This window comes from Armigeres subalbatus, chromosome 3, assembly GCF_024139115.2.
Source record: "Armigeres subalbatus isolate Guangzhou_Male chromosome 3, GZ_Asu_2, whole genome shotgun sequence".
Lineage (NCBI taxonomy): Eukaryota > Metazoa > Arthropoda > Insecta > Diptera > Culicidae > Armigeres > Armigeres subalbatus.
In genome coordinates this window covers 29092384-29120270 of record NC_085141.1, presented here as the reverse complement: position 1 = coordinate 29120270, position 27887 = coordinate 29092384, and the positions used below count along the sequence as shown (strand labels likewise).

Sequence of the window (27887 nt, the reverse complement as noted above, 5' to 3'; positions counted from 1 at the left end):
ACCGTGAACCAAACCGCGGGCTGTTATGGCAGCCTATAACCATGGAGCACCTAAACGACTTCGAATTGGCTGATGACGTTGTACTCCTCACGCAACGGCGCTCTGATATGCAGAGTAAGCTCAACGACCTTGCCGAGCGCTCCTCTTCGGCAGGTCTAGTCATCAACGTCAACAAAACCAAATCGTTGGATGTAAAAACGGTGTCTCCTTCCAGTTTCACAGTAGCCTGGCAACCAGTTCCAATATCTTGGTAGCCAAATGGCGTCAGACGGCGGTACCAAGATCGACATAGGCGCATGGATCAAGAAAGCAAGGGCTGCCTTTGCGAGTTTAAGAAATATCTGGAAAAACAGGCAGATGATTGAACGCACCAAAATACGAATTCTCAACTCTAACGTAAAATCTGTGCTGTTATACGCTAGCGAAACATGGTGTGTATCAGTGGAGAACACTCAACGACTGCAGGTGTTCATTAACAAATGCCTGCGGTATATAATTCGGGCCTGGTGGCCTAACAACTGGATCTCAAACAACGAGCTCCATCCCATCGTCGTAGTCACCAGAGGCCAATAGCAACAGAAATTCGGGATCGGAAGTGGGGCTGGGTCGGCCACACTCTACGTAGGGGCGGAAAAGAAATCTGTATACAAGTATTAGATTGGAACTCAGCTGAACATCGCAGCAGAGGCAGACCCAGAAGCTCATGGCGGCGAAGCCTCAATAAAGATATAAAAGAAGTCGACCGAAATCTAACCTGGCAACAGGTTAAAGCGATAGCCGGGCAACGCTCAGGATGGAGATCTTTCAAGTCGGCCCTTTACACCACCGGAGGTGTACAGGATCCATAAGTAAGTTTAGCTGATCTATAATAGTGTGAGGACTCTATATCTGTATATTTTATCAGTTGTCAATATTGAGACATAAACATACCTAGGTATATCACATGATTTCAGTTTTGCTTCTGAAATATACAAATAATCGCAATTTGAAAAGTTCACCACAATGAGGTATCATGTTTGTTGCAGAAAAATGGCATGCAACATTGTCCTTTTCCTATGCAGATTGAGACAAAGACATTACCACTATTTCTTTTGCTGCTAGCTTTTGTGTATTTTTTTTTCACAAACATGTACTACAGTTGACTATGTAGAGAGTTCTATATCTCGATATCTCTCCCTATGTCGATGGTTTCCTCAGTCCCTCCAATCTTTGGGCTTTCTACATCTCGATAACCTCCCTATCTCGATATCCCTCTATCTCGATGGGTTCTGATTAGGGTGGTCGGTATTGGCCTTTTTTGACAAATACCGGTATTCGGTATTTGGTGGAGTCAATACCGGTAATACCGGTAGAATACCGGTTTTTGTGAAAATTTCAGGTACTAAAAGAAAAATTTTTGATTTGGACTTTAGGATGAAAAACAAAATTTGTTGACAAACTTCAGATGTTAAAATCATTGCTTGTTGAGCTGGGCTAAGCGAAACTAAAGCGACTCATTTCCCAATCCGCATTGGATTTTGTTGGCAATGTTGCCAACTACTGAGAATGCCCTCTCTGGTTGAACCGAAGTTGGACGAATAGTTCCAAGACCGTCAAAAATCAGTGTCAAATACTTGCCCTTAATTCCTTCAGATGCATAGTAGAAGAATTCCTTACGGATTACATGCAAGGATCCTGCCGTCAACGTATTTGCCATCAGCAGCGCAAGTGTTTTGCTCTGCTACAGTCTCTTCACAAGTTGTTCTTTATATCATAAACTAGAAAAAATATCCATAGAGGCATCTTTTTCGTACCGATCATCAGGTATGGTCGTTGTCTCAGTTTCAACGATCGCATCAGAGATGATTAAACGCTTCAAGATCCCGTCCGCTTGTCTTGTCTTGTCTTGTCTTGTCTTAGCACATGCACAGCCAGTATTGAAAGCATCCTGGAAATGTTGGTTGTTGGTCCGAGCATTTTCTTGTCTGCATTAATATTTGCAGCATATAAACATGACACAAGTATTAAAACGGCCAGGCCCACCGTGCAGGCTTGAATTTGGGAGATAATCCATAATTCCCCGGCAATCAGATTATTTAGTCATAAATAACATGATCAACGAAGAGTTTTGAATCTACGAAAGGAAGAAACGGGGACAGCCGTACCAACCGTTTCACATTTAGGGGGAAAGATGATTGACGAATCGTTGGGAGTGACTTTGCTAAGAAGATTAATGTACACTCCTTGGGACCTCGACGTCTTGGGATGGGACACAGTTTTTAGTCTAGTGCCCTGGCTTATACACTGATGGGCAAAAGTATACGCATAAATTCAGATAGATTACTATGAAAACATGACGAATATTTATGCACATCAGTGTACATATAGGCCTAGGTTTCAGCGCCATTACTCGCTCTCTGGAACGAGAAAAAGAAAAAGAAAGAAACAAAAGCGATGAAAAACAAGGGAAAACTCATAAGACGATAAAATTATTCCATATTTTTACTTACAATCTCCATATTTTTCGTGCTTGGAATCGTTCTTTTTTAATTACTCCCGTCAAAACACTATTTATTGAAATTGCTTACCACAAATTTTCGCGAAAAGTGAGTGAGGAATAAAAATGAAGAAACGAAAAAAATCCATAAATTACGTCACGCAAAATTTGGCTAATTTGGCTAAAATTTTGTGTAGATGGCCCCCAAGAAAGCCGATATTCGTTTATCTTCAGTCAAAGATGTTTTTCACCACAAACTCAAGACGCAAACTGTCTTAATGACCTTTGAAAAACCAATGAAATTGTATATGGTTGAAAACCAGTATCTAAAAAACTCTTTTCGCGTTTGTGAGAATTTGCATTTCTTTGGAAATATAGAATTATTATTCAAAATACAAAATAAATGTTCAAAATAAATATTCAAAATAAATGTTCAGATGTGTCTGCAGCAACAACTTATACACTAGCTAGGAACTTATTACTATACTGCAACAATTGGGAAGGTGATGTAAACATGCGCCACTTTTCGATATTATAGATTGCCATTTTTCCTTCAAGAGTCTTGAAGAAATCTACTAGCTAATATTAAAATATCAGAAAAATAACGTATATGTAACTTTGCCAGATAGGGCCCTCCTTAGCCGTGCGGTAAGACGCGCGGCTACAAAGCAAGACCATGCTTAGGGTGGCTGGGAGAACAATCCACCTACCTTATGCTCTTGATCCAAGGTCCAGCTCGTTCTAATTTCATAGCGGCTCCGAGCCAATGCACGATGTCTTCTTTTACGCGGTTTCTGCTTTCTTCAAGTGCAGGCAGTGATCAAACAACTTATAATTGATTTTGGAAATTATTTTGTAAAATAATATTGTGGAGTTTATTCTGATTATTTGCAAGCGGGAGCCACTTGAAACACCTTATCGCACTGTTTGTTCACTGAATGTTCAAGATCCCGTCCGCTTGTTGTATCAAAGTAGCTCTGGATGCCTTGAAAAAAAAAATGCCAAAATCGTTTCTGATTTGGTAATTGCTTCACGGCAGAATTATTAAAAAAATCAAAAAGATCGGCGAATTTGGATCGTATCTCTTGGATTCGTTCCTTAAAAGTATCGAATAAGTGGCGAAAATTTATGTGGTTTGATTTGATAATTGTTCCAACATAAATTGGAGCGCCACATCGGCTTCATATGGAGTGCAGAATCTGAGGAGCAGCTTGAACAGGCTCGAGGGCTTGAATTATTTCACCAACACCAACATCACTGAAGTTAAATTTGTATTAAAGTTTCAACTCATGGCATAGTTTAAAGCATAGATAACATGCTATTCCAGCGTACCTTTGCATCAGCCACTAATTCAAATTCTTTTCCGAATTCAGAACGGGCATATTTTTGCAGAAAATCGTTTTTCACATGTGATCTCCGGCTAAGAGAATGAAGCAATAGGTATGAATAATGACGATGTTGATCGATTTTTGTTCTATCGTGAACGTCGTCATTATTGCTTACTTGGCCAAAGTTACTCATGCGCGCATTTAATTATTGTATTTCTTGCACGATGAATCTTTACTGCTTGTAGTGCTTGTAATCGAATATTTGTCCCTTCTATGCTGGATTTCTTATTCATAAAGGACAGATATGCGAATACAGGTAGTTGAGCTGATACATGTAGGTGAAAATTATTCCAGATTTTTTATACTGATAGTAACAATTGAAATACCGAAAATACCGGTATTTTCCGTCGCTAAAACCGGTATTTTCGGTACCCAAAATTGGCCTGTAATACCGGTATTACCGGTTTCGGTACTACCGGTTAGACCACCCTAGTTCTGATCATATTTTGTTCAGAAATCACTCTCCTTATGTCGATATGTTCAAATGTTTAGGCTACTAGACCATCTTTGGACAATAACAAACACATCAACAGGAAACGACATTTGTTTTGTTGTCGCTTTTCATAGCAACGACCTTTTTTGGATCTAGTACCCATTTCCTATTTCCCTATCTCTATGGTCCCTTCAATATCGAGATGTGGAGAGGCGACTGTATTTATTAACTAACATATCTATTTCTTTTTACCGGCAATTTCATCCCGGTCATCCTTGATGATGGTTCACTGAAATTACCCACGTAGTAAAAAACGAAGAATGTCACACGAAACAATGTTCCATGGGGACTCCCGCTTGCTGAAAGTTAGATTCTACAAGGTTCATGTTCATTCAAAATTGCAGTATGAACGAGTGCAAAAGAAGGCCAAACTCAATCGTAGAGCGTTGGCTTGCTTCGTCCTGAACAGCGATAGAAGTTACGTCAATTGTTTACAGTGAGTGAATGTGTCGATAGTACCTTGTTTTTGTATGCCGTGGTGGAGTTTATTCTGTTAATTAGCAAGCGGGAGCCTCCAGGAAAATTTGAAAACAATTGCCCCGACTACTTGGATTCTGATTAGGGTAAGACGGCGCTTGTGTTCAGTTGGTAAAGGGCAAAAGATATTGTAGTTACCAGATAAAGATTGTCGCTTCGGTTCCCTTTTTTCTGCTGTCATACATGTGTGGTACCTAACTGTCAAACCGTATGTATTTTTCCCTCATTGACATTTAGATCCCCTATCCTCGCCAGCAAAAGATGTTCCGGACAGCGACGACAGCGACAATGTTTATCTAGTTACCAAAAATATCTTTTGTAAGAGCATATCGTCCTCACCCCCCTGAAATGAGATGTAGTTCTTGAAGCCGTCTACCGATTGGGTGGCGCTAGTGTTGCCTTTCCCATTTTAAGCTCCGTTCATACCGCCGCGAGAGCATTGGTGATTGGCGCTTTGATGTTGCATGAAGAAAGAAGAAGAAGAAGCAGAAAGATGATGATCAAAAATATTCGCAAGGGAAAACATATGAAGAGATTTTTGAAACACTAGAAGCAATTTAATTGAAAACGGTAAGCAGTACTGAGTTAGTCTTGTTTTCTACTGCACAATAAACATAATATTTCAATTTCAATTTTTATTCTGTGATATCATACTTAATACACAGTAAGGTTAAGACAGGCATTTTCGTCTGTTCATCATAGCCTCGAAAACCGATAAAAGAGACACTTTTTTGCCAAACTCATCCTTACTAAATCGTAAACTCAGGAGAAACGTTCTGCTATAGTGGAGTTCTAGCAAATGGACGTTGTTTTCGTTGGTTTTAGCCCCTACGACGATGGACGGAAATACCTGCCGTGTCCCTATAAGAAAAGTCCAACCCCGTACAGTTTACCGTTTTTAATTAAATTTTCTCTAGAATTTCAGAGAAGAGTTTCAAAAATATCCTCGTATGTTTTATTGTGCGAAAATTTTTAAACATCATCTTTCTTCTTTTTCTTCTTCATGCAACAAAGCGCCAATTAATAACGTCGAAAATTACGCAGCAATGCAATACATCTCGTTGAATATAATTGTTAACACATGACGTCACTATTTGCGTTGCATAAGAACAGCGGGAGCGTGAAAGAGATAACTAGTGACACGCAGCGCTGATCTGCACCACCTTAGTAAAGTCTAGTCTAGCAGTGAAATATATCTTTGAAAAACGTTACATTTTTGAAGATGGAAGCAATTTTATATCATATTGACCACTGAGAAATGATATTTGGTTGCCCAACTGAGTGTTCCAGTGCAAGTATGCTAGCGTCGCTCCAGAATGTTGAGCAAACAAACATTGAAAGTTACATCAAAACTGTAACTTTTTGTATTTTTCTATTATTTTTATTATGTAATACAAAAATACTCCCATATTCACATAGGATAATGGTTTTACAAATATTTATAGGTACCAAGTGATTTTCACTCTTAGTTATAGTTTTCTAGAAATCAAAGTGGGGCGTTTTGGCCAGTTGGGGCGCATTATACCGTCTTACCCTACTGATTCGACTCTCAGTATCACGTCTATTTCGATTTTTCAAAGCCATTGCATATTTGCTTATATGTATAGTAAACGGCAAGTGCTATTTCACTACCACACAAGGTTTACTTTTAGTTTGCTTCAAATGACTGCAAATCCATGCAATATCGGTAATGACGGTACGGAAACCTTTGCATTTCATTTGCATGAATATGTTTTAGTCCAATACGGATTTTACTTTGAATATTAATACCATTGTTGTAAAAAATCCAAATTAACGGGTGGCCACTAAATAGCGGGAAGGGAAAGAATGGCCCGGGAAGAAAACTGCAAACAAGTATCCTTCAATCTGATATACTGCCGCTAACCGCAAGTCGAGCACATCTGTACATGGGCCTCCATATACAGATGTGCTCGACTTGCGGTTAGCGGCAGTATACCTTATATAAAGAGTTGGCCTTAGTCTTTAAACTTAGTGAGGCGCAGTGTGGCGTTTCTTAGTCTTACAGGTATAACACGATAGATGGACGGCTGCCATTTCCGGATGATGCTTGTGATCCTATTGATGAGTTGCCTACAACTATTTCGGCCTAGCGTCTTTTTCGGTCTAATGACCTATTCGACCAAACGACCTGTTACGACCAAATGTCCATTCCGTGCGAGTTCCAATGAACTTTCTATGTAATTTTCAAAGAATAAAAACATTTATTTTGCTAGAAATTCTGAAAAAATTCTTCGATTTTCTCGAATATCCCCATTCAAAAAGAATCTTTTTTAGAACTTTAAAAGAGAAATTCCACAATTTTCAAAGAAATTGTGGTTTGTATTTAACTAATGTGAAATCAAACGAATTGAATGGGTCGAGAAAGGCACAATAACACATAATAATCCATGATCGGCGCATTGGCGATATAGGGGAACTGTTCCGATCTCCATCTCACTGCACATATCTCATCGCTAAACAAAGGAATACGGCACCAAATTCGTCGCTTCTTTTTGTCAACATGCGTGCTCACTGCTGAAAAAAATCACAAAAATAATAAACAAACCAAATTCATTTCCATTGCTTTGTTTTTGATGGGATGGAAATAGGAGCTATGAGATGGAGTGGCGAACCGTTCCCCTAGTTTTCTATTCTTCAGGATTCTTGAAACCCATCTATACGCTAATTCAATCAAAACTTGTGATACATTTCACTTTTTGAAAAATAAAATGTTATCCTTTTAATACACATTAATATGTGTCATACCAATCTAAAACCGTAGTCCAGAAATTGAGTCATCCAAAACACACAAATCATCCTTTAAATCACCTGCAACGAAAGAAAATAAAATAGATTTTAGTTTATGATCACGTGCCAAAAAAACGAAATGAGAAATGAGTTGTGCAATTATTAATTCAGAGCAGGGTTTAGTCACTTTTATTGCCAAATCCTGTCAAAATTCAGCGCTCCATAAAAATCGAAACTATGTAGTTCCACCACTCTACCTCCTGTTCCCATTCCAATCACCCAATCAAAAAATCAAATCTGCTCCCTGGAAGCGTGCTGTGCTCATTTCCCGATGCTTCCAGTTCATGGAAGCTCCCAGGAAGCCGATTACCTTCGCCCGATCGCTCAAAAAAGGCAAACACAAACCGTCGATTTATATGCTCTTGGTTCTCCCGGGGCAGCTGAGCAGAAACACGTCCGATCGTTATCACCATCTCGGGACGGGAAACTTGTCCAGCTTGCTGCTCCCCTCATCCAGTCCCTTTCGGTCGGTGTTTTCCTATCCTCCCTATCCCATAAACAGCAAACCAACGGAACGGAACGGACAAAGACGGTGCCAAAACACAAATGGCCTGCGAAGAAGGAACGCAGTGAGCTGACAGGCTGCTGAGCAGCCATCGTTCCTATAATTATTTATTGTTTTCCGAATGTAGTTCATCTTCTCCCTTCTGCGTCTATTCCACCTTCCACGCTATGTTTCTTCGATGTCAGCATCGCCCAACCATAAAACCAGCGTCAAATTTATGCCTTCTCTCTGTCAAGTTGGAACGCGCAGGCGTAGCAAGATCCACGAGCCACTTCAAGTCGCCAAAAAATCGATCTTCGCCATCTCCTTAAGGCTCTGTTATTGGCTCCACTGAGTGCCGTCATCCAAATTGCTGTCTTTGGGTCATCGGCGTCATCTGCCACTCACGTATGTATGGGGAAGTAGAACCCTTCCTCCTGTATGAGCCTCTCGATTCCCTCGCATCAATCGGAATAATGACGGAAAGGTGGAGATCAGCATGATTTCCACTAGTTTCCCCTATTGTTAGTACCATCGCGGCAATAACAAGTGCCCTTCCTCGCGTATCCGCCCTCGCACGTTTTATTGGAATTCCGAGTACGATTTTGCTTAATCATCGCCTTCTTCGATCGCTATTGAGAACGACTACAGCGCACTCCGCATCCGCACCCACAAAAGGATTGATCATTGGCCTTAATCGCGTTCACAGCAGAATCGCGGCATCGGGAGAGATAGTTGGCCATGACTTGTTTTCTCCGGTCAAACCCTCGATAGCATGGGGTTGCTGCTCTGCTCGCTGCTAGCATAACAATGGCATTTATGTGGAACAGGAGGCAGCGAAAGGAACCCAAATGGAAAGACGGGCACACATTGTTGTAATCGGGTCTAAGGAAACGAGATTCATCGCCACAACCCAACAACGGGAACCAGCGAGAAAATTGTGATCTGCTTTATTTATGAAACAACCGTGAATCATCAATCTCCGAACCAAATTGATGCCGTGTCTTCTGATCAGTTTTCCCACCGCGTGTTGTTAACTGCTCAGCATCCATTCGAGAGGGGAGTATCTAGAGGGGGGCAACTGTGGAACCATTCAACCGTGACAGACATTCGGATTTGATATTGGATGGTCGATTGAACCAGAAGGTACTCCGACGATCCTGTTTCAAAAATACTTGCAACACTATAAAGATGTTCCTTTTCGTAAGACTACGAAAACAGGTTTGCAATGTTGGCAAATTAGGCTAAGCTTCATTTAGACTAGTATACTCAAGAAGGGTAAGGGTTCGTCGTCTTAAAATAATGACTGCTAAAATTATTAAAATAAGCTCGACCATTACTAATGATAATTGTGGGAAAACGTATTCTATTACATTTTTGCTCTTAGCGGCTTCAATTTATCGTCAATCACGTGACTCAATACATAAGCATGTAATCTGAAAGATTCCGAAACATTTTCCCGAATAAGTTGCATAGCTAGAAGGTCTACCAAAAATGTTATTACGTTTTGAAAATTGATTGTTCAAGCCATCTGCAAGAAATCAATGTCATCTGCCAGTACTACCGGACAACCTATGGTGGTCAGAGGGCAAACCCAATCTTCCTTCTTGTCTGAATTTTTGTTTTGTGAAACAATTCCGAATAACTTCCATTAGCTCCAAAGCCCTTCTTCTTCTTCTTGGCATTACATCCCCCACTGACTGAGACAGCGACGCCTCGCAGTTTAGTGTTCATTAAGCACTTCCACAGTTATTAACTGCGAGGTTTCTAAGCCAAGTTACCATTTTTGCATTCGTATATCATAAGGCTAACACGATGATACTTTTATGCCCAGGGAAGTCGAGACAATTTCCAAACCGAAAATTGGCTAGACCGGCGCCGGGAATCGAACCCAGCCACCCTCAGCATGGTCTTGTTTTGTAGCCGCGCGTCTTACCGCACGCCTAAGGAGGGTCCCCATTACATATCTATTCTACCAAAATCGCAGTATATCATCCATGGAATTACAAAAGTTGCCTCACAGTCCTTCTCGCTCTAGAATAACAAATTCGTCGGCGTCCCTCTCGCTCCGGAATTACAAAAATGCCTCGGAGTCCTTTCTCGCTCCAGAATAACAAAAACTTTTCGGTGTCCTTCTCGCTCCGGAATTACAAAAGATGCCTCTCCGGAATAACAAAACTCGTCGGAGTCTTTCTCGCTCCGGAAATACAAAAGATGCCTCGGAGTGCATTTCCCTTTGGAATAACAAAAACTCGTCGGAGTCCCTCTCGCTCCAGGATTACAAAAGTTGCCTCGGAGTCCTTCTCGCTCCAGAATAACAAAAACTTTTCGGTGTCCTTCTCGCTCCGGAATTACAAAAGTTGCCTCGGAGTCCTTCTCGCTCCGAAATAACAAAACTCGTCGGAGTCCCTCTCGCTCCAGAATAACAAAAGATGCCTCGGGGTCCATCTCGCTCCGGAATTACAAAAGTTCCCTTGGAGTCCTTCTCGCTCCACAATAAAAAAAAATCGTCAGAGTCCCTTTCGCTCCAGAATTAAAAATGCCTCGGAGTCCATCTCGCTCCGGAATAACAATCTACATATTCTAACCAACGTCCAATCTGATGTAAACTGATCTCGAAACTGCTATCGTGGATTGAGGTTTCCAAGCTCATAACATCTGTCAAGCATCAAAATCAGACAAAATAATAATCATGCATCTGAAACTATACAAAGTACATGTTCTAACTATCATCAAATCTCGAAACTGCTATCGTGGGTTGAGGTTTCCAGGCTCATAACATCCGTCAAGCATCAAAATCAGAAAAAATAATCAAACATCTAAAACTTAACAAAGTACATATTCTAACTATCATCAAATCTGATCTACTGATCTCGAAACTGCTATCGTGGGTTGAGGTTTCCAGGCTCATAACATCCGTCAAGCATCAAAATCAGAAAAAATAATCAAACATCTAAAACTTAACAAAGTACATTTAAAAATATCGCATAGACTTGCTCGGTGATCTAGTGGCTACCGCTGCTGCCTTATAAGCAAGAGGTCGTTGTCATGATAGTAGGTACACTGCCGAGCAAAGCTGCTACAGGGCTCGATTCTTATATTAATTCCGCACCTCTGGGCCAATTTAAAAAAAATCCAAGGAGTAATTTCGATAAATCTTAGTTTGAAGCTCTACGTTAAGAAATTTTAGAATAATCCATATTGATTATTATCCTCCTATTAGGTTTTTGTTGAAATTTCTTAAAATCATTCTTTCAATCTTCACCGACGATCATCAAAGTAGGCTTGCAAAATAAAAAGAAGGTTGAGAAGTGAAAAAATACTTGTGCAAATTGAATCATCTGTTTTTTTTCTGTGGGAATATTGTGTGTGGATTGTTGCTTTCAAACTGAATCTTCACGAAAAAACGGAAATCTTGTTTACATACTTTGTCTACCGAAGGGATTGTCGCTTCGCGACCAATAAGTAACAGTACAAGGGTTGTTGCCCAAACATTTCTGCAATATTTTGAAACCAAAGAAAACACGTATCGGATATCTTTGGAACGGGAGCGGGCCATTTGGCATAAAGTCATTTGGCATAACGCCATTTGGCATAACAGACATTTGGCATAATTGTAACCAACGTCAAAAGTGAGAGTCTTTTGGCATAACGGACATTTGGCATAATTTTTCTTTGCGTTCGCTAAATGGTGACTACGTGGTGCGGGAAACACCACGGAATAGTAAATATAACACCCGTCGATAACAATATTGAAAAGACATTGTCCTCTCGTGGAAAGAATGCATTTGCAATGCAATGCAAAAATAGGCGCTTGTCCGGATTATGACAATGGTGGATGTGATTCCTTCTTTAAAAGAAGGCGTTTGCCCGGATTGAGGCAATGGTGGAATTGATCCCTTCTTTAAAAGTAGGCGCATGCCTGGATTAAGGCCATGGTGGATGCGATGCCTTCTTTAAAAGTAGGCGCTTGCATGGACTATGGCAATGGATGATGTGATCCCTTCTTTAGAAGTAGGCGCTTGCCCGGATTATGACAATGGTGGATGTGATTCCTTCTTTAAAAGAAGGCGCTTGCCCGGATTATGACAATGGTTGATGTGATTCCTTCTTTAAAAGAAGGTGCTTGTCCGGATTGAGGCAATGGTGGATGTGATCCCTTCTTTAAAAATAGTCGCTTGCACGGATTATGGCAATGGAGGATTTGATTTGTTCTTCAAAATAGGCGCTTGTCCGGATTGAAGCAATGGTGGATGTAATCCCTTCTTTGAAAGTACGTGTATGGCCTGAATTGTGGCAATGCAATGGTGGATGTGATCCCTTCTTTAGAAGTAGGCCCTGCCCGGATTATGGCAATGGTAGATGTGACTCCTTCGGCGTTTGTCGGGAATAAATCAATGGTAGATGTGATCTCTTCCCCGAAAAGCACAATTCAGATTTATTTGGTTGCAATAACTCATATGTGACTTAATTGGTTTTAGTAACTCGTCTACGACAAGTGTGTTGCTTGAGTTTTTAAAGTAAGGCGCTTACCCGCATTAAGGCAATGGTGGATTTGATCCGGTCTTACGGCGCATGCTCGGATTGAAGCAATGGTGGGTGTAATCCCTACTTTAAAAGTAGGCATGTGGCCGGAATAAGTCATTGATGGATGTGATCCCTCTCTCGGAAGTAATTCTGCCGTTTGGTTATTTCGTTCTCCCGGAAAATGTCTACCATCAATCTAAATTTATCAGAAAACAGCCTCGACCTACTTTATCTACGCTAAACATTACATGAAATATCCCTTTCGCTTTCACAGCTCGAAATTATGCCAAATGTCCGTTATGCCAAATGACCCACTCTTTTCTTACAGTTCAAAATTATGCCAAATGTCCGTTATGCCAAATGACCATTATGCCAAATGGCCTTTATGCCAAATGACCTTATGCCAAATGGCGTTATGCCAAATGACTTTATGCCAAATGACCCAGACCCTTTGGGACATGTCAAATGGCGTGTGTGGAGTATAGCAAGGATGACACAAGGGTCCCAAAGATTCACAGTTACAATCTTTCAAATTCAATCGTCACGCTATTACAGGTTATGTACAAATGTGATATTTGTGACGCAGCCGGTACACGTGAGGGTAAAAGCTATTTGCCAGGGTTCGAACCCAAGAAACTCAAGCGCGAGAGGCCCAGATCCAGTCCAGACACAGAGAATAGAGGTGGATGTAGGGCGGTATCAATTTGAAAAGGAAAAAGGCATCGTTGCACACAATTCACCCGAACGTCAAATTTAAAAATTGTTTTGATAAAAGGAGAATCCTTGTCAAGTTCTGCGGATGCGGCAGTAGCTGACTATATGTTTTACGCCTGGTAAAAAGTTTCTTTTTTTTCATATTAGGCCGATAAAAATATTTAAAATAAAAACAAATATGTCTCCTCCCCTAGGAAGTTTTGAAGCGCATCAATAAACAGCTTTCAAATCGCAGTACACGAAGTTTGATTCGGCCTAGCAACAATAGTAAAGTTGTCCAGCATCACAGGAAAGGTTGGATCTTCATCGGATGAGGATGTTGTATATTGCTCTGATGTACCTGTGCTGATACGCAAAATAAAGTGTTCAAGACCAAGAGCTGGAAATGATTTTCTTTTGAAAATTGGAATTGAGGTAGAAGGTAGGAGCTTTTTCAAGATCACTTTATCGGTGTTTGACTCGTGAACTGAAAATAGGGCGAGCAATGAGTTCAAGGATGGCGGTGTAAAACAAATCTTCATCATCTCGAATGGTCGCCGGGAACCTCAAAATTATAAACATTATAATTTGTATATTTGGTGATATTTGTATTGGCACAATGGCGCACTCCTCGAAGAACCATTGTCCATTAGAGTGATTCAAATTTTGACTTTTTCGCTCCCCTATTCTTAAACGATTGTTTTTGCTATTTTAATAGTCCTCCCAAATTTTTAACTGATTTGGAAGTAATTTGGTTGTGCACGTGCCGATTGAAGGTTATATGAAAATTACTATGAGAATTGCCACTTATGTAAAGGATCGTTTCGTGATGCAGCCCAGAATATATTTGAATATATTTAATGCATCGTCATCATAGAATAGATCCTAAGCTGAAAGTCAGTTGTTGTTGCGAAGCAATCTGACTTTTGTGAGCAAAATTATAAAGAAAACAGAAATGCTCATTATTGATATTGATGTTATTCTTTTACGTGTTAAATTGAATTTCCCACAATTCAGTATTTCCATAATAACTTTTAATGTCAGCATCAAATCGTTTAGCAACAACGACGATATTTTCCCTTGTTAAATTTTCTATGTTGCTAACGCATCCATACATTTTTAGAGCTCAATGGGAAATGATGGGGAACGATTTTTCACAAAATTTACTGTTTTCATAGTAATTTTCATACAAGCTTCAAACTGCTTGTGCTCAGTCGAATTACATCCAAATTAGCTAAAAATTTAGGACGATTATTAAAACGGCAAATGCCATCGTTTAAGCATAGGAGAGCAAAAAAGTCAAAATTTGAATCACTCTATTGTCCATATTGCGAAGCCTACAAGAGTGAGCTCGACATATCGAATGGTATATCGGGAACCAAAGGTAACATTGAGCAAAATTGCACAACAAAGGGTTAGCATTTTGCAAGCTGTGTGCATGCCCTTCTGGTTTACGGTAACGACGAAGACAAAATCTTAAACCTTTGCCCGCCTCTGTGCACTTCACACTTGGGGTCGGGAAATAAAATTTTCAAGTTTCTGGAGAAAAGGCGCAACCACAGGTGAGACATCAACGAAGGGCTTACGGGTTCACTGGAACAGCCTGTCACGAGCTGTTGGACACTGCCAAATGTTTGGCAGACAATCCCGATCTTATGGATTATGTCACGGTAAATAATTCTACTTAAACTGTAACAAATTTTTAATTATCAGGTTCTGAATGATTTTCAAGACGTGTAAGCCAAATGCTTTTACTTTAAACTCAAGCATGGTTTCGAAGAAGCAAGCGATGGTTTCGCTAGTATCTGCAAAAAGCTGCAGCTTTCATTCACGTCCAAGTACCATATTTTGAAGTATCATGATCCAGATTGCTGCAGGGAAACCGGTAAAGGTCAAGGCTTACATAACGAACAAGCTTCCGAGTCCGTTCAGTCGGATTTCAACGAGATTCGGCAGCGGTACAAAGCACCCAAATCAGCCCAGATTTACAACGATCGGTTTACAATGTTATGAAAACTCATATAATAGGCAAATTAACTTTGATTGAACTATCGGTTATTAAGTGCTGTGATTGCTTATAACAGCAATCACATATTTTAGCTTCCAATTACTGTTATGTAACATTCACTCTCGTTTTACTTATCTCACATAAACACTGAATTGAAATTCATTTTTACCTTTTATTGCATCAAACATGGAAATCAAACTAAATAAGATTTGATGAACCATACAAAAATACTTAAGTTGTTAATATTTATAATTGACAAATATAAACTCAGTACATTCAAAGTTAATTGCCTATATGCCGGGTATTAAGCCACCCGGAGTGGAAATTAATTACTATGTCTGAAACTTGATTATGCATATGTACAACATGTGATAGATTTAGTTCGGAAAATATAAACTGGTTGAAAACTTGGACATTTTCGTTGGAACTCTAGTGAAATTGTTTAATTCAAATACTAAAAACTTGAAATCAAGATTTCTTGAAATTCCTCCTTGGATTTTTTTTAATTTGTCCAGAATTAGCACAAAAATCGAGCCCTACATTTAGTTTTGTGGACATTTTTTTATAATAACGGTCTTTCGGGGCACGGTAGCTCCTGTATGAGGGACCTTTGGACGGTGAGTTGACCACTAGCTAGTATTAGAAAGTATAGTGACCGTCTGTTTTTCACACTTATCGGTGTACTATTAACTAGCGTGGAAAGGTGGATTGACTAGCGATAGAAGAAAACAATGCTTTCTTTGAATGAACGCATCTGACAGATAAAAGTCGAAGGGCAGAAAAGATGCCTTATTTAAAAGATCGCGTTTGCTGCGTATAAGGCGAAAGGAGGAGATAATACCTTTTTTGTTGATCGCATTTGCCCGGTGTATGGCAAAGGGAGGGTAAATTTCAGTGGATTTTTCTATCTGTGTAGCCACGCGCCCAACCGCAACCACCAACATCGGCGGCGTTTTGCCGCATTCGGCGGAGTGTTTGGCCTGCTTTCGCCAGCCTCCGTGTCCAACCGATGCTGGGTCATTAGGTCGAAGGCCGTTAGGCCGAAGGTCATTAGGCCGAAGGCCATTAGGCCGAATGGTCATTAGGCCGAACGATCATTAGGCCGAATGAGAACTGGGGAGTGGGAAGTGAGTAGTGCGAAGTGAGAAATAAGGAGAACGGAAGAAGTAAAAAGGAAGAAGTAAAAAGAAGTACGGAAGAAGAATAAGGAAGGAAAAACGAAGAAGGAAGAAGAAAGAAGAAAGAAGGAAAAAGGAAGAAGGAACAAGGAAGAAGGAAGAAAGAAGAAGGAAGAAGAATGAAGGAAAACGGTAGAAAGAAGGAAGAAAATAGAAGAAAGAAGAAAGAAGAAGGAAGAAGAAACAAGGTAGAGGAAGATATAAGGAAGAGGGAAGAAGAAAGAATGAAGAAAGAAAAAGGAAGAAGAAAAAAAAGAAGGAAGAAAAAAAAGGAAGAAGGAAGACGGAAGTATAGAAGGAAGAAGGAAGAAAGAAGGAGGAAGAAGGAAGAAAAAAGAAAGAATGTAGAAAGAAGAGAGAAGCAAAACGAAGGAAGAAAGAAGAAGGCAGAAGGAATCAGGAAGAAGGAAGAAGGATGAAAGAAGAAAGAATAAATAAGAAGGAAGGTGGAAGAAGGAAGAAAGAAGAAAGAAGAAGGAAGAAAGAAGAAGGAAGTAGAAAAGGAAGAAGGAAAAAAGAAGGAAGAAGAAGGAAGAAGAAAGAAAGAATGCGGGAGAAAGAAGGAAGAAGGAAGAAGAAAGAAGGAAGAAAAAAGGAAGAAAGAGTACGGGAGAAAGAAGGAATAAAGAAAAAAGAAGAAGGAAGAAGAAGAAGGTAGAAAGAAGAGGGAAGCAGAAAGAAGGAAGAAGGAAGAAGGAAGAAGGAAGAAGGAAGAAGAAAGAAGGAAGAAGGAAGAAGGAAGAAGGAAGAAGGAAGAAATAAGAAGGAAGAAGGAAGAAGAAAGAAGGAAGAATGAGGAAAGAAGAAGGAGGAAGAAAGCAGGAAGAATGAGGAAGGAAGAAGACAGATAGAAGATGGAAGATGCAACAAGGAAGAAGGAAGAAGGGGTATGGTGAAGAATGAACTTCCCATTTTTCAATTTTTGCTTCTTTTTGCTAATTCGGCCTAACGGCCATTCGGCCTTATGACCGTTCAGCCTAATGACCTTCGGCCAAATGGCCTTCGGCCTAACGACCTTCGGCCTAATGGCCTGACACCGTGTTCAACCGCAACCATCAACACCGGTGGCGTTTTGCCGTGTTCGGCCGTGTGCCCAACCTGCACACCAAAAAAATATTAATGTTACAGGTGACGTAATGGAAAAAACTGACACAATAACGCAAGACGTAATATAAATTGAGATGTATTTTTCAGTCAATTTGGATGCACACGAAAGTTTCAGTCCAATTGCCACAGTTTTAATGAAAAACAAACTGAAATTTACATCCATCGAACCCAAAGCACAGCAACCGGTGCGATGAACGTATGAAATGACAGCACACGCACCCAACACTCAAGCAGCCGACGGGTTGATGCAATGAACAGGGCATACGCGAAAGAATGTAGAACATGTTTCACTTTGATCTCTGTCTCTTCATGAAGCAGTGATGGCTGGGTGGTAGCGTGAGTGGCGCTCACGCAGCGAACCAATGTTCGATTCCCGTCTGGAACTTTATCATTTTTGTTTCAATAATACAGCCGTGTAAATTTAAAAGTGAACCTAGTTTCACATTTATCATGACACAATTTCGCATCAATAATGATGCTCGTGGGTGTCGGTCTCGAAGCATCTAAAATTACATGGCATTTTTGAAGTGTGTGTGCCTTCGCCAGTCTCCGCGTCCAACCACAAACACCCACCCCAGCGGCATTGTGCCGCATTCGGCAGTGTGCTCGGTCTGCCTTAGGTAAGGCCCAGCCGTCAAAGAAAATCTCCGTGTCCAACCAGAACCACATGCTCGACGAAACTTGGAAGGCGGGCCTTCAATCATTCGAGAACCAGCAGGTAGCATGCAGACACGGTATGTTAAATCGCATGCCAACAATGGGCCCCAACGTCTCAGGCCGGCCACCCCACTACTAATCCTATGAACTAACCCGAAACAAAAACTTAAAATTAAATAAAACAATACTTTAAGATCTATTTTTCATTTTCATTTCCTTCTACCAACGTGTTTGTTGATTCGTCCTGGTAATGTCCGTTTCTGCCTCTTTGGTGTCGTAGGCCTCTTAACCTTCGGGGACTCGCGCCGTTGTAAAAAGTACAACAGGTTCGAAAAAAACACGCTTTTCGTTCACAACGCAGGCGGGGCTGCGTGAGCGGTCCAGGATGAAGCGAGTCCCGGAAGTTTAAGCAGGTTACAAGTCGACCCTGAGAAATTTGGTGAGCTAGTTAGGGACGTCTGGACGTCCACTCCATAGACATGAAGACGTCAAAGGAGGTAGTTGCAATGTGCTAAGGGTGGAGGATCCGGGTTCAATTCCCGTCTTTGACCGTTTTTTTTGTATTGTTGCTGAGGTTGTCGAAGTATTCAGCATTTCACTCCTCGATTGGGCAGTGTAAAATTAGATTCAATGTAGACACTAACACATAACAAGTTCTTATTATCTCGTGACCTAATGCAAGGGCCTGCCGTTTACTTAATACAATCTGTGCATATTTCGCAAATTATGGCAAACTGTACATGAAACTAATGCGAGATTGCAATAAAATGTTGCAATCTCTGGTTGGGTGTAGAAATACGAAATACTAAACAGTAGTAAAGTATATGTGAAAGTACGCGTTTAATCAGTACAAGGCGACAGCACTATAGGATTTCGGGCGGTCATTAATCGAAAATGTCATGTCTTCCGAATTATTTTAAAATATTTTCTCTCCATTGTCAATACTCTAATTAAGAGAAATTCTGAATTTGAAGTCTCTAGGTGCACTAGTTCCAAAGATATAAGGTGGCAAAGTCAGAAATGGGTAAAAAAGTTAGCAAATTTTCAGAAAAAATATTTTATTTTCAACTATTTATTGAAATATTTTTAAATGTTTTTCTTCAATGTTAATACATCATTACAAAGGTTATTGTATAAGCTTTTAAATGGTGTGCAAAAACTAATGGTTACACTGTGAAAAAAATTGAAAAAATGCGGAAGCAATATTTTTTCCAAAACGACGCTATTTTCAACTTTGATAGTGAAGAACTTTTTTCCTCAGGAATCCCCAGGTTCTTTTATGATACACATCAAGGACAAAGCTTCGACTAAAATGTCCCGAAAGAATTTCTTGCCAGTATTTGCAATTAACAGAGTTAAGTCACTCTGATTTTTTTTCATTTGTTTTTTACCGTGTTTTGCCTCTCTCGTACTCCAAGGTTAATGCTCATTCCAAAAACGAATGTTTGATAGAAGGCCCGGAGACCCCTAGTGGTATATATCAACTAACTCAGCGCGAAGAATTGAGGTGATGTCTGTATGTGTGTGCATGCGCGTCTGTATGTATGTGCGCAAAAGAACGCAATCGCCATTTAGACACTTATTTGTGTCCGATTTTCTCGCAACAAGTTTCATTCGACGGGAAATCTAGTCCCATCGTTTCCTATTGAAAATGGGTCAGACTGAACTATGCGCTCAAAGGGTATGGTCAAAATACATTTATTGGTAATAACTTCGACTTTATTTATAACCATTTGAGCTCATTTAATTAACTTTTCAAAGGAGTAAATGAATAAAACCCCAATGCAATGCAGCACAACGGTAACGGAAGGATTTAACAGTTCGCTCATATATTTCCTGTCAAATTTTACCGTTTCCGTCGCCATTCCGCTGAAATGCGTTTGGGGCTTGAGTGGTTTGAGTCATTCTCTAAACCTAATTTTCTGAGCTATTCATTAGCTACTGATGGAGAACTAAATATGAGATTTCATAATATGTAAATATTTATAAATCTCCTGGAATCAATAATTCCCGACATGTTTATTGCAAAAGTAAAGACGAACAATATCTTAGTTAGAACGGAGCGTATGAAATTCCTGCTAGTGTTCATGAATGTCTGGCTAATGGTAGGGAAATATTTATTCACTCATCTACACTTTGAGGTTCACTGGCTGAACAACCAGCGGAAAGTCAATATAAACAGTTGAAGAAATTTAGAACTCATAATGCAAGAAAATGATCAAGAGAGGCAAATGTTGACATTTTCCTTCGTGCCTTATACATGAATCAGATCCATTTTAAGCTCGATTTGGATAACGAGGAGACGTTGGAAAAAAATTTTCACTTAGTTATTCTTATGCCATGCGTAATTTTGTAATATTTGAAGATTTTCAAAAGTTCTTTATCTTCTAATACTTTAGATGAATTTATCTCATCTTCCATCGTTGATGGAATTGAAGAAAATATCATTGAAGACTTAAACCTTGACACAGAAAAAGAATGATGCTGTATATAACTTGTAGAAATCATGAAAACAAATCAAAAGTAATTCAAATAGTGTTGTTATTTAAATTAAAAGAATTTTGCTTTTCGGAAGAATGGAGCATTCTTACATTCCACAATGAATGTCCACATTTTTTGAGAATATATTAATCTCATTTTTGAATAACTTGTACACGTAAAAATGTCATGGGATTGCGATTTCTAATTTGCTAATACCCTTTTTCAAAAGTTATTTTCAATTCTGATTATTTGATTAACATTTAATGCTTTATGATCCTTCAGATCCTAGTACTTTGTCAAACAAATTGTTCTAAATACAAATTGTGAGGCATGAGAGTGAGAACAAAAAATATCACGGAATGTCATGAAATTAATGTCATTTAACATGATCGCCGCCATAATGTCCATAAATTGCTGAACTTAGTTTTTGTACAGCCCCTTCCTTCTCCTTAAGAAAACGCACGAAATTTCAACTTCCCAAATAGGTTTGCTTTGTCACGTTAATCGAACCTATGAAAAAATAATTACGTAATTCATAGACGATCCCCAAAGGGGGGGGGGTTGGAAATTGTATATTCATGCTATTTCGACCATACACAGCTAAAACTAAGTGGAAAATCACTTTAAAAGTCCAATTTTATTTTTGACCGCTCGCTTGTATGGGGATCCCCCATAGTGGACAGAGCAGACACTTTCTTTTAGAGAACTCAGTTTCCCAGAATATTGCGTTTTATAAACGAATCTTTTTTCTAAAGCAAGTATTTGCCTATAATATGCCACAAGAGTTACACTGCCCATGGTCGCATATTTGTAACACTCGCATTTTTGATTATTTTGTAAAAAGCCTGTGAATCATTCAAAAAGCTCAATTCACTGCATCTTATCCCACAACAGTGAAATAGGCTTTATTATATTGCTTATCTGTGGTAAGCAGGAAATGATTGAGTTTTTGGGAAGGATTGAAAATCAACCAAAATGCAAATGTTACAAATATGCGATCATGGACAAAATATGCGATCATGGTCGCTTTTTAAAGATACTTCGATATTTTACAATGCTGCTGATGTCATTTCTGTGTAACTGATCACACGAAATAACTCTATTTTTAGTATGCATTTATGAGACTTTTATCGACGCCTCGATGGAGGAAACAGAAATAAACATTTTAACTCTCGGTATCCATTTTTCCATATGAAACATTTCAATCCTCTCTTTCTCCTCATTTCGGGTAAATGTTGCATTCGGGTACATGTTATTCGGGTGAATGTCATTCGGGCAAACGTTATTCGGGTACTTGGTTTTCGGCCAAAGATCATTAGGCTGAAGGCCATTGGTCCAAATGGTTAGTAGGCCTAACGGTCGTTAGACCGAATGAAAAGTGAGTTGTGAAGAGTGATAAGTGAGATGTGAGAAGTAACAAACGAGAAGTGAGCAGTGAGAAGTGAGTAAGAAGTGAAAAGTGAGACGTTAGAAATGAAAACAGGGAATCATTTTTTCTTGGATGCGCATGCGAAAGACAAGCGATTCTCTTCAACGACAATTCCCTGTTTTTGTCAGCAACACAAAAGAAAATGGACGAAAAAGAAAGGGCGAAGATAGAAGGAGAAAAGAGGAATGGATTTAGAAACAGAAAAAAAGGACGAAGAAAACAAGAAAATGGAAGACCTGATTTCTCTTCTCATTTCTCACTTTTCACTTATCTCTTTTCACTTCTCATTCGGCCTAATGACAAATCGGCCGAATGGCCTGATACCAAAAATGATTAATCGATCGCTCCCGGTGACAACTGCGCCATCATCGATTGCGACTGATGGTTCATCGAAGAATCAAGATTCAGGATAGAAAGACGACGGCGCCATCGACACCCATTAAGCTCTGTAATATGTTTACAAATGCTTGCGCTTCAAATTATTATTCGGGAATTGCGGCGCGGTCTTTTTGGCACGGTTATGTTTTGAATAAGAAACTCGTTTTTAATGGCTCCCCACCTAATGATGAGACAGAATGTGCATATATATTGCAACAACCTGGAGATAGAAGGAAATTAACTGCATTCTTGGCTGGTTTTGAGAGCGCGTGAGCGGCGTTTCGTTATCCATTGAAATATTTTATTTCTTCTTCAAAACATTTTGCAGTCCTAGGCTTAGCACAAGTATGAAGAATCTTGATTAAATAATTTTTGAGCGTCTTAGGAGAAGTTTCGTACCAACAGATACGTATTTCGTTTTCTACTTGGAAACAAGTTCTTCATTTTTATGGACATTTGATAAAATTCCCATTCGATTAAAAGTTTTCACTAAAATTTGTTTTTATTAGATTGCCCTATTCATTGCTTCTCACCCAAAAGCAAAGTGTGCTCATCGAAGAAACCAACGTCGACCGAATCGAATTTTCGACCACGCAACACTCGCAGCGTTTAAAAATCTTCACCCATATCTAATCTTTATTTTCCAAAAACATCCGCCACCTTTTAATGAGCTTCCATTTTTCTCTAAATCTCAACCGCCAGCGACTGGCACGGCCGATGCGATGGTAGTTATGTGAGAAAACATTTCAGGATTCCGGTCATGCTGTGCGTTATCCTGGAACGTCGGAAATTTATGACCCACTCTCATACGAGCCGGTCGACACACAATACCAAACTAAGCCTTTGTTCTTCTGTTTCCCAGACGCTTTTACCTGACCCTCCTCCGATGATGGATATCGCCTGCATACCTGCCCGCGATCGTCATCGTCGGGATCACGTCGCAGAATAAGCCCAAAGAACACGACATTCTCGCTCGACGGAGAGACGGTAGCTAGCTCCTATAGAGGAGTCCGCAATCAAAGAGACGACGATTAGCATCGAGTCACAGAATGGAGCGTCTCAAAGCGATGAAGATGTCAAAACGATGGAAAGATTTATTTATTTTTGCTCCAAAGAACCTTAAAAGAGCTGAAGAAGACATGGCCTACTAGTAGAGATAAATATGGCTACTTGTTGATGTGTGTCCCTGAGATCTGTGATTGTCAGCAGTTAAACACTCGAGAAATGCAGACACTTCATGCGGTTGGGAAACTGTGGTTGAGGTTTTTTTCTGGCTGAAGAGCTATCGATCGTGTGTAAAGCTACTTGGCGTGGGCGATGATGTTTACTTGAAAGAGCTGGAAAGATGCATCCGTTTGGTGGGAAAGTTGATTGTTTATGTTTATGAGGACTATTCATCAAAAAAGATGCCAACCATTTGAAATGTGGATTCATATTGGAACAGAATAGACCAGCTTATAGAATTAGCGGTGAAAGACATTTTATCAATAGGGATGGAGAAAATAAATCATTTCGGCTTTTTATTACGCTAGAGAGCTTGTTCACATTCAACTAATACAGTTTTGCTATGGAAATCTACAATGTACCATGCGTTTCCACTACTTGAATATTAATTTCGTTTAAGAATAGAATTTATTTGAAACTCAGAGATCACTAAGGTAAGTCCAATCGGTACTGCGGAAGTGTGTGATTTAGAAAGGATTTATCGACTTAAGTCGAGTGACACTGAAGACGACCTTACAGTTGAGGTCGAAACACGTAAGTATAAGTAAAAGTAATACGTGGTAGTGGAAATAAATGGAATTGTACTAAACTAAAAAAGAGCTGAAAAATTTTCTTGAAGCTTTTATAGTCAGCTTAATATCGTCCACTACGATAGGCTTCCAAAGAATCAGTGGAAAAAACATTGTTTCACAAAGAAGCAAAGAGAAATCCTCAATTCCGATTGTTATTTTAACTGCGCGAGGGAGAGGAAAACGTCTCAAGCATGAATTCCACTTATCACTTGTTCAACCAAACGCAAACATGGAAATCAGTTGGGATGCTTCAACACCTTCAGCGACGGAGCGGATTTAAATTTCGCCTAATTTAGCCTAACGAGACGAGTCATCCACTCAACACTTCTGGCGGTTAACAGTCAGTGCGCTGTCCGAACCGGATCTCTTAAATACCGATGTATACGACGGTATGCATTAACTCGTGTATCGACATGACTATTCTTGCTCTTTTGGACGATGGACAAGTGAACTGACCGTAATCATAAGGGACATAAGTAGCTCCAAATATGAAAATCTTAGTAACAAAACTTCGTGAAACAACGATAATTACTGAATATATGAATTAATCATTCATGTTTGTCCTACTTTATAATTTGCCTTAGATTTGTCCAAAATATGGCTAACATGTTCCGTTGTGTCACTTTGCTTCTGCACCTTTAAAGTTGACGAGCTCGGTCGAATTATTCCGTTTTGTGGCGGTGTACACAGATGATGTGACTCACGATGACACCGCAATCATTCAATTATTCGATATTTTTCAATTTATGTACCCATTGGTCAGAAAGTTAAGGCGAAGATACATGGTAGCCATAACTCGCTGTGAAATCATAAACTCATATCACACCACCACAATAGATTGGTTCCGCTTGATTCACGTCTAGCATTTTTCCAGAATAAAATAATTCCAAAAGCACGCGTGGTTCAACACGTTTCGTTGCCTTAAGCGCAGGAGCTCCAACGATGCGTGTGGCCAAAGATGGGGTAATCTGCCATTTCCGAACACAATTAATGCGACTTAATGTTCACATAAATTTTTGTTAAGCGGTCTCCGTCCTGCTTGACCGTAGGCGACCGACGACGGAAGCTACGAAGAAAACCTCCACGTAACGAAGGTACTTTAATTTTCCCACGACTCACCATGCTCGTCGGCCCGCGAAGACTCAAGCAAGTCGCTGCTTGTGTTTGGTGTAAAAATATAAAGTAAAATAAACACAATTAAGCGACTTGTACGTAGACATCACTCACTTTGCGCTAATGAATGGAGGCGTGGGGGCTGTTGCTGCCTCCGAAAGGCGACGACTTGATTCGGCCAAACTGTGAGCTGTTTTTTTTATGTTCGGTCCGCTGTCGTCTAGTTTGGTATTCCTATTTTCGTGATCAAAACAGTGTTTTTATTTCAGACGGAGGATTGACTTTTCCTCTACTTGACGATCCCATTCTGTGTGAAAAGTTCATTCAAATTAGCGAAATACGTCATCGAACGACCAGTCTTCGTCCGAATGTCTCTTCTGCGTTGCACGCATTAAATTCCCCGAAAACCATCAATGAACCGTTCCCACAAGCCCAGAGTCCCCGTTTACGACCCGTCGTCATTGCCTATTCCAATCACCCCCATATCGTCGGAGTCCACTTGCATATCGGTCCGTTGGCACGACACGATCGTAACCTGATCGCGTTTCGAGCATGCATAATCGAGCGAGGCTCTATGAGTCACCTAAACAAAGCGCGGTACACAGCGAACCCATAGGTGAGGACAGGGAAGCCGTGACCTGAACTACCATCAGCGGCGGCCACAACGCGTCAGGTTTCCGTTTTGTTATGTCTCCTTCGAACACAAAACCGTGAAAGAATCTGAGCCGAACCGACAACGATGCGCCCGCACAGTGGCGCTCTTTCGGACGGGTATCGAACCAAACCCAATAAAACTAACTTATTTGCAACTTTCTTTGTTTTTCCTTTCTCGTATACTAAGTACACTGGGGTCTCTTTTTACGCGTTTTTTTTACGCGGGTCGTTTTAAACCCGACTTTTTTACGCGGATCTTGAAATTTACGCGGTTTTTGGGATTTACGCGGTTTTAATTTTTTACGATTTTTCGAAAAAGTCTTGAAATCACGTAAAAATTGTAAAAAGTTGATTTTTTATCGGTTTTTAGCAAAAGTCGTTTTTTACGCGGATTTCGGATTTTACGCGGTTTTCAAAAAAATATTCTAAGTCAGTGATCCCCAAGCATGCGGTCCTCCAAGTCTTTTCTTACATGTGGCCCATTGTTAAGCATTTTACATAGAAAAGCTTTTCATGGTGCTAATTGTTTTGTTGCATTCGAGTATTTTGACAAGTTTGCACCATAAAGTTGAAGGGCGGAATCGTTTTATCATCATGATTAATAAAATTCATCACTTCATAAATATTGAGTAGGCTAACAGCAAACATACTTCAATGTTATTGCCCCGGGATATGAAAATAGCAATTTTTTCTTTGCATATTTAAACGAGCTCAATGTTACACTGTTGTAAGATTAATGCTGCTTCATACTTCTCTGTAATAAGGATGCTTTTATTTATTCTAAAAATAAGTAAAGGCACAGCGAAATTCAACTGAAAAATTGCTGGATAGTTAACTCCACGAAACACGTTGACTTTAAACTATTACAGGGTGTCTGCAAATTATCCGTACATATTTTGATAGTTTGCTTCTACAAATCAAAAACAGACAATAATGGACTGAATCGGTAGCTATATGGGCATAACAACTCAGCAGGCTGTAACAGATGTATATTCTGAGAACACTGAGCGTCATTTCATGTATGAAAAAAAATCTTTGTGAATGCTTTTTTTCCGGTTTTCCGAACAAAAAGGAATTGCCTTCTTACTCACCTGATTTGGATTGAAATTATCATTCGGTATGGTCCATCTTGAAATCAACAGCCATCAAAACACCGAAGATATTATCGAGACACTTGAAATCATGTCACAATCGTCAAAAATGTGTGAAAAGTATCTGTATAGAAACGTGCGGCCATGCTGTCGTTATTTTCGCGACAATTCATAGTGGACAACAATCCTTAAAAACTAAATGCATCTATATATAAAAATGAGTTTGCATTTCCTTTGAGGCAATACAACTTACGAACGGGTTGTACATTTTGGAAAATAGCTTACTTTCTGCCAACTGATTCAAAAAGAAGGTGACTATGGCGAGCTATGACGATAAAACACCACTTAGTATTAAGCTTAAAATTTTTAATTGAAATGAAAAAAAAAAACAGATATACTGCAAAAATACTGCGGCCCGCTTCAACAGTTCAAAATTGCAGTTTGGCCCTTGACAGTGAGCATGCTGGGTACCACTGTTCTAAGTCCTTTTCAAGGGAAAACACTTAGAATATTTAATGGAGGTACGATGCTGGGTCGTTAGAGCGAAGGCCGTCAGTCATAATGAAAAGTGAGAGCCGAGAAGTGAATACTGAGAAGGGAGTAATGAGATAAACATGTGAGATGTGAGAAGGGAAAATTGAAAAGCGAG

General features: G+C 39.8%; 1 protein-coding gene across 7 annotated transcripts in view; it reads right to left on the bottom strand.

Moving 5' to 3' along the window:
- The window catches only part of LOC134223847 (interference hedgehog-like), a 238468-nt gene that overhangs the window by 143171 nt on the left and 67410 nt on the right, over window positions 1–27887 (bottom strand). Inside the window, exon 2 of one of the 7 annotated variants that reach the window (XM_062703061.1) lies at window positions 7601–7663. The exons of the other annotated variants lie outside the window; for them this stretch is intronic. The gene's annotated coding sequence lies outside the window, so the exon portion shown is untranslated. The remainder of the gene's footprint in view (window positions 1–7600; window positions 7664–27887) is intronic. 7 annotated transcript variants of the gene reach the window in all.